A 12,440-nucleotide genomic window follows, 5' to 3' on the forward strand; every position below is an offset into this window, starting at 1 on the left:
TTTCACAAGAAAATTGACATAAAGTATGTCATTAAAGGCATGTATGACTGGAAAAGAAGGTATGCCATTCACATGGGAGCAGCAACAGATTAAAAAAATGGCTAACCTATATGCTCCAGAGGTATGCACAAATGGTCAAGATAACTACAGAAAACCCTGAACATACTTCATAGACCACCTGTGGGGGATTTATGGAAAATGGATGAAAATCACACTAAACAAAAGGTCATAGTTTTACTGTAATATTCACTGCTAGAGAAAATATCTACAATGAAGATATTAGGGACTCATCTAGGTATCAAAGTATGGTTAGTTTGATTAAAAAAAAAAAGATTCAGGGGCGGCCAGGTGGCTCAGCGAGTAAGAGCACTGGCTCCAGTGTCGGGATGACCTGGATCAAATCCGGGCTCAGATACTCAGCACCACACCCAGAAATAACTGGCCGTGTAACCTTGAGCAAGTTACTTAACCCTGATTGCTTTAAAAAAAAATAGATTCAGAAGCAAAGTACACCTCATCTCTTTTTGCATTCTGCATGCCTTCTTGATTTGATGGTCCTTTTAAGATGTGAATTTGATAACCTGTGTGTCCTTCATTACATACATTTTCCTATGCTCAAAATCCTGGGACTGTTGTCAATTCTTTTTTTTTCTTTCCTCTCACCTATCACTTCCAGTCAATTGATACATATATATAATACCCTTGTCTTTCATCTTCTCTTTTCCCATTACCACCATCCTAATACAGGCACTGATTATCAACTTCACAGACATTGTCTTCTAACAGATCATCCTGTCTACTTTTCCTCCCTACCTACCATCTCCATACTACTACTGGAATTATCTGTATTCTGTCTCTATATCTTGATGTGGATTGTGCAAAAAAAAATTTGTTGGATATCTCTCACCTATTGAGAATAGTTCAAAAGCCCTTTCCTGGATTTCATGAAACTGCTGACCCTACCTATACATACTTTGATATTCTCCTCCTTTTCCAAGCTTTATCTTATATGATACCCCTCCATGAAATGTACATGATAACAAAATTGTACTAGTCTAAACTGCAACAGGTCTTGTGGTCTCCTACTTTGGTGTCATTTCTCACTATACCCCTGAAGCTTGGAATACCCTCCTTTTAGTCTACTGAATTTGTATCCTTCAAAGTCCAATTCAAATTATAACTTTTCCAAGAAGCCTTCCATGATATCCTATTCCTGCTCAATTACAACTCTCCCCCTTAGAGCTCATTTAGGTTTTTATACCTCTCTAATGCAACTACATAATATTGTGTATTATAATTATTGATGCTTATATTTTACCCCACCCCACCCCCAGACTGAAAGCTTCATTAGGACAGGGACTATATTTTATTTTGATTTTTTATCACTCCCAGAGCATAGCATAATAAACGCTTAACATTCAGAAGGCATTTTAAAATGTTTTAATGAATTCAATCTGTATTAAGAAACAGCTATGATTTTTATCATTCAATGTATGTCACAGAGTCCAGAGATGAAGGTAAGGCCCTCACTTCTATGAAAAAATATAGCTCCAGCCTATCCTTCTCTCTCAAGGAAAAGACTCAGAAAGCATCAATTTAAAACATAATTGTTTTCTGTTCTGCTGGGCTGAGCAAGAGCAGAACAATTTGATTCGGCAAATATTGATTGAATTTCTATTGTGTGTCCATTACTCAGATAGGTACTGATGCAGGAAGGCAAAACAGGTCTAAAAAATAGGTTCCCTGTCCTTGAGGAACTTACAGTCTAGTTTGTCCAGAATTATAATATGCCTTTTTTCAAAATAGCTTCCTCCTCTAGCACCAATAATTACTTTTTCTGCATGGGACAGCAGGTCTAGAGATGGGTATATGGAAATAAACACATAATTAATTTGTGTATGAAAGTTTGTGAGGGATTTAAATATTGGACTTGGATTATTCTTTGGTTAGAAAAGATTTTTTTTCCATTTGAAAAAATAATATACAATATATGAGCAGCTAATGAGCTTCAAGACTAGGAAAATGATTTCCTATTGTCTGATGGGGCTCTTACGGAAAGAAAATTCTTTTAGGGAGGTTAAAAATAGAAACACTGTACCAGCAACACAGATGCTTCTATAAAGAGATAATTTACCCACCACACCAATGAAATACTTCCCACAGACAAAGCATAGATTTGATTAATTGTACAAACCCATGCCTAGAAACAAGGCTCAGATCTATTAGAGTACAAAGTCTCTACCCCAAAAATGTCTATTGTCAAAATGCTCAGAATTTGAGTCCTTGAGTGATTTCTATATAAATGACTTCTCTGTTGAGGGTGTGGGAAGTAGGGGTAGAGGGAGGTAGGATTAGCTATGGCTGGTAACATTTCTTCTTGCATTTCTTCCCTGCTACATAGAGATCTTGGCTTCAGGAAAATCAAAGGAGTTATTATTAAAAAGTACAAGATAAGCAATTTTGATAACAAGCAGTTGGGTAAATGTTTAATGCTCTTCATTGTTACAGACGGAGGCAGAAACTGAGCCAGTGTGCAGATCGGTGGCAGCGTGCCCTAGATTCTGCTGCCTTTGTTGTAACTCTGCATCTTTTAGAGTTCTCATGGGGGATGCTGTTAAACTAAAGGGGAGTTTTTTTTTCCTTCTTAAAGAGACAGAACCTTTCTATAAAAGGCCAAATTAATATCTATAGCCATGTGGTAAGATTCACCTTTGTAGGAAAAATTGACAGCAGAAGACCTATACTTAATAAATAGCATGTGGCATCATGAGACACCAGGCAACTGTTTAAATAGAAGGCCATACACTGCTTTTAGGAAAAATCAAACTGTCTGCTTCACAGGAGGTCAACATATCTCAAATTTAGCCATGCCTTGGCCCTTGTTATTGTCAGACTGACATTCGTTCTTGAAATATTCCTAAGGGGCCTATTTTATTTTCTTTACAGCCTCATCTGTTTAATGTGGCAGGTGATTTTAGCATGTGCTTACTCCACAGAATCAGAATTAGAGAGCTGGAAGACACCTTAGTAACCATGCAATTTAGTCTTCTTATTTTACAGGTGAACAAAATAAGGTACAGGATGGTAATATATGGAGAAGTACTCTGACACCCAGTCAGGAGTGACTGTATTAGCCTGGGAGAAAGGATGCCTGAAAACTGACAGGGCCAATTAAGTCAATGGATACAGTAAATAAAGAATCTGGAGCTATTATGTATCTCCCTTCTTCTGGTTAAGACATTGTGCTACAGTAGGAAGAACACCATATTTAGAATAAGACCTGAACTCAAATCCTAATTCTGTTATTTAATACTTTATGTGACCTTGCACAAGTCTCTTTACCACTCGTGGTCTTAGTAAACTATACTATAAAATGAGTTTCATGGATGGCAGGGGTCTGTTCCACAAATGGTGAAATCACTTAGCTTATAGAGCGCACAGAAACAGGCAGCAGGCTGAACGTGGTCCACATGCCATAGGTTTCTCTAAGGTTGCTCCCTTTAAAAGTAGACTAGTGACAGTGACATAGCTAGTAAGTGGAAGGGCTAGGTTTTGTTGCTGTTCACTTATTTCAGTCATATCTGACTTTTTGTGACTCCATTTGGAGTTTCCTTGGCAAAGATACTGGAGTGGTTTGTCATTTCCTTTTCCAGCTCATTTTAAAAATGAGGGAAATGGGGTTAAGTGACTTGCCCAGGGTCACACATCTAATAAGTGTCTGAGGCCAGATTTGAACTTACAAAGATGAGTCTTCTTGATTTTGGGCCTGACACTCATCCACTAATGCCTGGAAGAGCAAGAAATAGTACCCAAATATAATGATGTCCAACATGTCCAACAATATGCCTAATTGATGGCAACATGTTGCTTGCTCAGATTTTAAAATCTATGTCACTAAACATTTTCATGCTGAACAGAGCCACACTTCTAACCTTATGCAATGTGATTTCCATGATGTATATACATGATATATAGCTATACATATATGGTAGGTTTCTTCCTTTCCAATATAGTAATAATAGTGATAATAAAAATAAGATATTATACATTTCAGCACTGCATTAGCATTTGCATAGCATTTTCCTTACTTCCTTAATGAGAAGTATTATTATGTCCATTTTAGAAATGAGGAAACAGGAGTAAAAAATCAAATTGACTTTGAATAAGTCACACTTCTAGTAAGTTTCAGAACCAGGATTCAAATCCAGGTCTTCTGACTACAAGGCCATGTTCCTCCTAGTATATCACACTATTTATAGACCATACTTTAGAGAACCAGAATCTATGCTTATGCAATGGGATGTCCATGATAGGTGTTTACAATAGGTATTCGGTGCTGGTATACTAAACTACTGAGAGCCCTGTGGACTTGTTGGTACACAGAATACATTATTAAGTGTTAATTAGTACCATCACTCCTTGGAACACTGGAGTGGTTTCTCAGAAAACTAATTACTGAATATATTAACAAGCCTTGTTGCACATTCTTAGGAAAAAATATTCAAATACAGTATTGTATGAAAAGAGAGAAGATTAGCACTCTCATTGATAAGGATGGAAGAAGTCCTAGTGTCCTTTATAACACACTTAATGTTAAGACAACTAATGTGGAAATATGTTTAACATGATTGCACATGTATAACCTATATCAGATTGCTTGCAATCTCGGGGTAGGGGGATGGAAAATAGGGAGAAAATTTAGAATTCAAAATTTTATAAAAATGAATGTTGAAAAATATATTTATGTGTAATTGGAAAAAAATAAAAATAGTCTTTACAAAAAAAAATTCAAATACATTTCCTGAACCCTAAAGGTAGAATGTTTCAAATATAAGCAATTTTATCTGTGCTACAAAAAGTTAACATTTCAATAATGATTATAGCTATTTGAAAAATGGTTTTAGAGCAAGTCCGTGTTTGAAATGAATTGGAAAATCTATAATAGAACAGGGAAAATTGCTTTAAATAAAAATCCACTTAAAATATAAAAATAAACTGAGCTTTGTCCTTTATTGAACAAAGACTGATAAATCCCAAGAGGCCAATTAAGTGCATATAGTAACAGTAAAAGACAGAGGGCACTCAAGTAGCATAAAAACAATGAAGCATGTAACTTAATATGCAGAGTTTTTTACCACCCACCCTCCCCTCTCAACCCCAGGCTTTTAAATGAGACTCTTCAAAGAGAGATGTCTTTAAAATATATATTAAATACATAATAATCATAATAGTAATAACATATACATATGTATGTATGTATCTGTATGTATGCATGTATTATGTGTGTATGTATATTATATATATATATATATATTATATATATTTATATTCTTTCTATGCCTAGACATGTAACTACATATATTTTTCCCTTGTTCTTTTTTTCTGGCTACTTTTGCCACAACATTACATTCTATTTTCCTTTAAGGTAAGACTATTAATAAGTGGGTGACTTAGGTTTTCAATAATTTGCAAATTAGTCATTTTTTATCGATGTGTGCATAATAATTCACTTTTTCAGTTGCTATAACTTTTCTTAAAGTTCAAGACAAAGACAGAACAATAAAGTAAGTTGTGAAGAGGATTGTAAAAGATAGTAATGTAGGCCCTGGGAGCTTGCATCTCAAGGAATAAAATTTTCTCTAACATAAAGTAGTCCCTGAAATTCTCAAGCCTCTAATATCATGAAAGATTGTTAGTAAGTAGAACTAGAGTAAAGATCATTCAAGTAGCTGCTGCATTACAGGGGCAGGGAGTCCACAAAAGGAAAAAAGTATTTTACTTTACTTAAAAATCTTCATTTTTGTGCATAAACTAAGGGTCAAGGAACTCTGTATGAGATTGTGTTCTGTCCCAAAACTGAACTCATTAAATTGCTTCAGACCTTTGTAAAATGTAATCTAACTTGTGAAATCTTTATTTTATGAATGTGATGCATCTTGTAACATAGTCACACCTTTTCATCCTATATGACTTACATAGGTCTTCTCTTAAATTCTACAAAGCAGATTGACCCAACACCATGAAGACAGTACTAAAGCTATCGACCTGCTGCATGACCTGCCCACTTCCTTCTCCAATCATATACCATATCATGGATGAAATTATTAATATCATCCATTTAAATTTAAACTAAATTATAGATTTGAAAAGTTATCAGCCAATAAGAATTTCTTTAGTGATTATTATATGCAAAGTACTGTACTAAGTTCTAAGAATACAAATTCAAGTAGAAAGAAAGACAGTCTCTATCCTCAAGGAGCTTGCATTCTAACAAAGGAGGAAGACAACACCACTGAGGGTGAAAATCTAGGGAGTGGAAGGAAGAAAGTGAGGAAGGGAGAAGGGACAAGACTAAGGGGCATAGTACACAAAGTTTTCAAGAGAAGTCAGTTGGACAGCCTGAAGAAGGATGAAGAAATCTTTGGTCTGGGCCTCTTTCTTAAATTAGAGCTTCTGAGGAGAACCAGTCAATCAGAAAACGGAAGCTTCAGGGCCAGAGACTTATTCTTAATACAGTAATAAGGAGAACTCTTAAGAATTTAATAAAAAACATAGCTTTATATTTTGGGATGAGATCAGAGAAAAAGAGCTATTTCCTTATAGTCTTTGAGTTTTTCAGAATCTTATTTTGATTTACTTTTGCTGTTTTCTTATATCCTTATTTCTTTGTCAGCAAACCTATCCCCATCCACATTGCTAACGAACTAAAAAGTTTAGATTAGATTTTCGGTGTCTAAATCATGACCATAAATATAAAAGGTGTTTATTGGCAGGGGTTATCAGCATGAAACTACTAAAATGAATTTTTAAAAGCATTAATGGAAAACAATAATTTTCAGGTCTTTGATGTGCCATTCAGGTACACATTGCTACAGGCTGAAGACATGAGACAAAGGAAGAAACAGAGAAAAGAAAGGTCATTTTGAAACCAAAAGGATTTCTGAGGGAGGGTTCCTAAAGGGAATTTATAACATTTCAAGTAAGGAAAGGCTTTCTTTCCAAGCTATTCTTAGGTTACGTTGAAAAAAAAAGTTAAGGAATATGTTGTAGAGTGGATTTTACACTAATAATTCATTTAGGTAACTAGAAGCATAGGAGTCTCAATCATGTCATTTGACCTTTGTAGGCATTTTATTCATCAATAAGATATGTGGGTTGGACTATATAACTGTTACTGTGTATTCTATCTCTAAGATTATATGATTTTTCTCAATAAACTTACATGAATATAAATAAAAATCTGATCCTATTGTTATTCAACTTTATATGTGACTAAATTTTATAGGTTAATATCATGATATTTGCAATCAAAAACACTAACTTTTTTGTTATTATATAACTCATGTCTAATTGCTGGGTGAGGGAAGAAGTATATAAATTTCTCATGTCAATTATTTTTTTTAAGCAATCAGGGTTAAGTAACTTGCTCAAGGTTACACAGCCAGTTATTTCTGGGTGTGGTGCTAAGTATCTGAGCCCAGACTTGATCCCCAGGTCATCCCGACACTGGAGCTGGTGCTCTTACTCGCTCCGCTACCTGGCCGCCCCTCTCATGTCAATTATAATAGTTCTGGTACTCAAAATAATTTAGAGAAAGCTTTCTTTTTATACAAATAAATGAAACTTTCTAGAATTCAGTAGATAATAGTGATTTTTAAGAGTATTTTGTTTTATCACCTGAGTGTAAAAAAAAGCAAAATTGACACTCTTTCATTGTCACTAATTTCTTTAAGGCTCCTCACAAGGTTAGAATGATCTATATGCCCTATGAAAGTTTTCAACTTGTACTTTAAGATAATGACACTCTGTCTGAGGCACATTAGCCCCTTAATATACCAAAGTTAGTCTGACATATTTTATGATGATCTGAATTTCTAACATCTGAAAGATTGTTTACTTTATCATAATTGTAATGTTTCTGCTATAACACATAACTAACATTATGATTTTGTGTACGTTGGAGGTTTAGAGAATTACCAGTACTATATTTTAAAATACATGGATCAATTCTAATCTTTCAACTATACTGGAGTGTTTAGACATCCTGGAAGAAGAAAAAGCATATGCACTTATATAGGATTGTAACTGAGTAACATAAAGAGGCCACAGAAAGGCACAAATGAATGTGGTCACTTGAGCTTTTACGGAGGTGTTCTGAAAACAGAGATGTGTATAGGACCTACAATTTCACTGCTATAAGGAACTGCTGGATAAAGGAAACTCCCTCTACCAATGCAGAACAGTATCTTCTCTGCAGTATGCATTCTCAGAGTTATCTAGGACACTGAGAAGCTGTCAGTAAGATGAAAAGCATTTATTACATGTCTACTATGTACCAGGCACTGTGCTAAGCTATGGAGCTATAAAGGGATTACAAAATTCCATCCCTGGGATGAAGGAGGTCATAATATAATGGAGGAAACCATGCAAATAACCATTTACAAACAAGATAGATAGAGAGATAGATAGATAGATAGATAGATAGATAGATAGATAGATAGATAGATAGATAGACAGAGAGATAGATTAAATTGGAGATAATAAAAAGAAGAAAGGTATTAACAATGAAAAGCAATTCCATGGAGCCAATGGTAACAAAGGGAAGGGCATGATTTGAAACAACGCAGAAGAGACCCGGTAACTTATTATATTTCATTTCAGGAACAAATTGGCAAATATTCATGATGCTTGGAAAACATTGCATTTTGATAACATCAGTGAAGAACAGATTTCTATGTAAGCATAGACCAGGGCTCATTAAATTATGTATATCATGATGATGGAACCTTATTGCATTTCAAGCTAATGAAGGTAGTTAGGGTAAAATTTTTATAAAACTTAATTTCCATTGATCTCTGCTCAAATTATTCTGTTTTCAAAAAAAGTCCACTCTATTTTATTTGTCTTTAAAGGGTTAAAGAACTGATGTTAGTAATGAAGCATGTAATTTAGGTCATTTAAAGAAAAATTCACAGCTCAAGGAAAAAATATTACCAGCAACAAGTAAAAAAGAAATTCAAATATGGCAGTACCACAATTAGCATCACACAAGAACTAGCAGTGGTGACACTAAAAGTCCACAGGTCTTGGAACAAAAGAACTGGGGATGTGGCCAAAAATATCATACCCAGCAAAGTTAAGCATAATCCTAAATGGGAAAAAATGGACAATCAATGAATCACCCGGCTTAAAGGATTTTGTTATTTAAAAAAAAATTGAACTTAATAGAAAATTTGACACCCAAGATCCAAGAGAAATATAAGGTACATATCAAAGACTAATTACAAGGGACTCAATAACAAGAGATTGTTTACTTTTATATGAGGAAATATAAAACATGTATCTAAGACTGGTATTAGTAACTGGGTAGTTAAAAAGAAAGACTGGAGTAGAGTTAAATATAATGTGATTCTAAAAAATAATACCATCTAGAAAAAGGTTTTAAAAGCATAAATATCTTATAAAAATGAGATGCAAGATAAAGACTTGATACAGAGGAATTAGATGGGGGTAGACGGCTGGTAGTTCTACAACCCTACTCTCATTGGGAATGGGATAAAAAGGGAATGATACATATATATATATATATATATATATGTGTGTGTGTGTGTGTGTGTGTGTGTGTATACATATATACATATATGTATGTATAAATGTCTTCGAAGTCAAAGAAATAAAAGGCTAAAGGGAAAGGGAGGGAGGACAGAATAAAGGAAGGATTATTGGAAGGGGTTAGGTTAAGTAGTAGGAGGAAAAAGTAGCAGGTAGAAGTAAAGTAGAGGAGTCTGGAGGGATAGGAAATAAGAGATACACACAAACAAAATAAAGATCAGGAGCAGAATTTATTAGGGAAAAAAGGAAGGGTAGTAATCATGATTTCAGAAAAAGTTAAAGTTAAAATAGATTTAATCAAAAGAAAAAATTTAGGAAACTACACTATATGTCAGTTCCATTAATCAATATTGGTTTAAACTATTTAAAATAACTAGATAATATAAGGTTGCTGTAGTGTAGGAAATGATGAGTTGACAGACTTAGAAGAATATGGAAAGATCTGGACCGAGAAATAGAGGACAAACCATGAGAGCACGGTCTTACATAGATACATATGGATGTATATGTCTATATATGAGCATAATTATAGATATCTAAATACATATACACGTATGTAAGTGTATGTATGTGTATTTGTATATGCTTGTGTGTGCACGTGTATATACACATATATGTATGTATGTATACATGTGCATAGATGTGTGTGTATCCACAAGTAATTGTAGCTTTCTTAGGGGAGGCATGAAGGAAGGGTGGAAAAAAGAACAAAGAAAAACTGCACAATAGAGAATTAAAGAAAACTTAGAAAAAACAAAGAAAAGATGGTCAGCTATGCTATTGTGTTCAATGTATAGCATTTATTATATAGGCTTTCTTGAAAAGGAATTTTTTTTGCTGTATAATACAGTTTGAATCCTCTCATGTTGTGCTGTCTATATAGTGAAGCTTTTTTCTTTTCTTATTCTGTATTTAACTTTATGGCTTTTTTCTTGTTTAATTAAATTTTTGTATTTTAAATTTAAAATTAATTTAAAAAAGGTATCAGTACTCTACTTTCTAAATTAAAGGTACATTCCATATTTTAAAAATTTTTAAACAATATTTGGCCTTGTATTCTTGAAGCTGTAGTTCAGAGATAACTAGAATTCATTCCCAGACCTTAAATGAACTAGATTAACAAACTTTGAGATAGATCTCACCCAATTATCTCAATGGTTTCATGCCCCCTTTTAACAATCTTTTCAATATCCTCTAATCATAATTGTGGTTTGTCACTTTGTGCCAATATTTAACCTTCAGTGGTTTTTACCACTGATGTGTTATATTCCCAAGTAACGTAGTTCCAAGAAGACTCAGTCTGTTTTAAAGGGCGACCAGAAAATGTTGGGCTGAATTCTCCAAAGCACTGCACAGATTACTACCTCCTGGTTCAGAGATCTCCATTGCCCAGTATGTCTCAAGAAAGGAAGAAGTTCTTGTCTGTCTCTCATCTATGAATCACATAAATGACAGTCTCAGTTAATTTTTTATTTAAATTTCTTAGTTAAAATACTAAGAAAATAGAAAGTGGTGTTTGTTATTAGTTACAATCATGCTATTAGGAAGTTTTGCTTAACTGTTTTGAGGATGGATTTTAAGTGCAGAGTTACTGGATATTTGTTGGACAGTATCTAATAACATACCCCTCAGAGACTAGCTTTGGGACCACATATTAGGTGAAAGCATCATAACAAAATCTTTTTGATGCTTCAAGAAACAAACCCAGTTAAATAAGGTTTAAGATAGATAATTATACACGACAACCTCTGCTACAGTGGCTTATGATTTAATGAAGCTCTGATTTATTTGTGCTCCTTGAGGAGTCTAGTAAACAAAAATACAACTATTCTAGGATATAACCACTCTACATAAATTTCAGTGCCTTTTAAAAAAATCTGATAATTCTTTCATGTATTTTAAATGTACTTCCCTTAGTGTGTGAGCTATTTTTGGCATTGGAGATGGCATAGTATGGTGAAATGATAGGTGGACTTTCAATCAGCTGATCTTTATACAAATTCTGGCTGTCACGCTTACTAGCTATGTGAACTTAAACATATCTTTTCACTCCTGAGATTTCCATTTCCATAAAATGGGAATAATATTAGACTAACAATTTTGGAGGGATGTCATAAGGTAAGTCTTTATGGAATGTTGAATTGCAACGTAACTAGGAGCTTTATTATTGTTTTTATAATTCTGTCAGGAAGTTTGGGATCTCAGAATGTGATTGTCTTATAAAATTGCATAATTGAATTAGTAATAAAATCACTAGAGATGCAGCTAAATTTAGAAGAGAGAGAAGTGGACTTGAAGTCAGGAAGACTGGAGTTCAAATCGTGCCTGATACTTCCTAGCTGTGAAATCCTAGACGAAACCCTTGAACTCTTTTTGCTTCAAATTCATCTGTAAAAAGAGGGCATTATGCCAGGCCTACATCCATGGCCTTTGGCTTTAGTAGAGTTTAAAATTAACAGCAAGGTTGTGAATGACTACCTGTCCTGCACCTCCAGCCTAGCACAGTGGGTCCTCCACCTCTCACCCCACCCCTACCCCCCCAAGGCTAACTTCCTAGTGACACACAGTTTGTCTGGTGGGCTGGCTTTACTTGCACATAAAATGAAAAACCATTCAGTGAAGTTTTTTCTGTCCTAGAGTTTTTTTGTTTTGTTTTCTAAGAGGGGCAGCTAGGTAGTACAGAGGGGTGGCTAGGTGCTAGAGTACCTGTCTTAGAGTCAGGAGGACCTAAGTTCAAATTTAACCTCAGACACTTAACACTTACTAGCCATGTGACCTTTAGCAAGTCACTTAACTCCAATTGCCCTATCTTCCCTCCTCCAAAAAAA

The 12,440-nt window shown here is 34.5% G+C and overlaps 1 non-coding gene across 1 annotated transcript; it reads left to right on the forward strand.

The window, feature by feature from the left end:
- The first annotated feature begins 4,510 nt into the window (after nt 1–4,510).
- Nucleotides 4,511–4,632, forward strand: LOC138163270 (U6atac minor spliceosomal RNA). The gene has a single exon (XR_011168865.1). It is a non-coding gene; the product is annotated as a U6atac minor spliceosomal RNA (small nuclear RNA).
- Nucleotides 4,633–12,440: the final 7,808 nt, after the last annotated feature.

Source organism: Petaurus breviceps, unplaced genomic scaffold (genome assembly GCF_028583685.1).
Source record: "Petaurus breviceps papuanus isolate PSGF00001 unplaced genomic scaffold, PetGlider_PUasm1.0 187, whole genome shotgun sequence".
In the NCBI taxonomy this organism is placed as follows: Eukaryota; Metazoa; Chordata; class Mammalia; order Diprotodontia; family Petauridae; genus Petaurus; species Petaurus breviceps.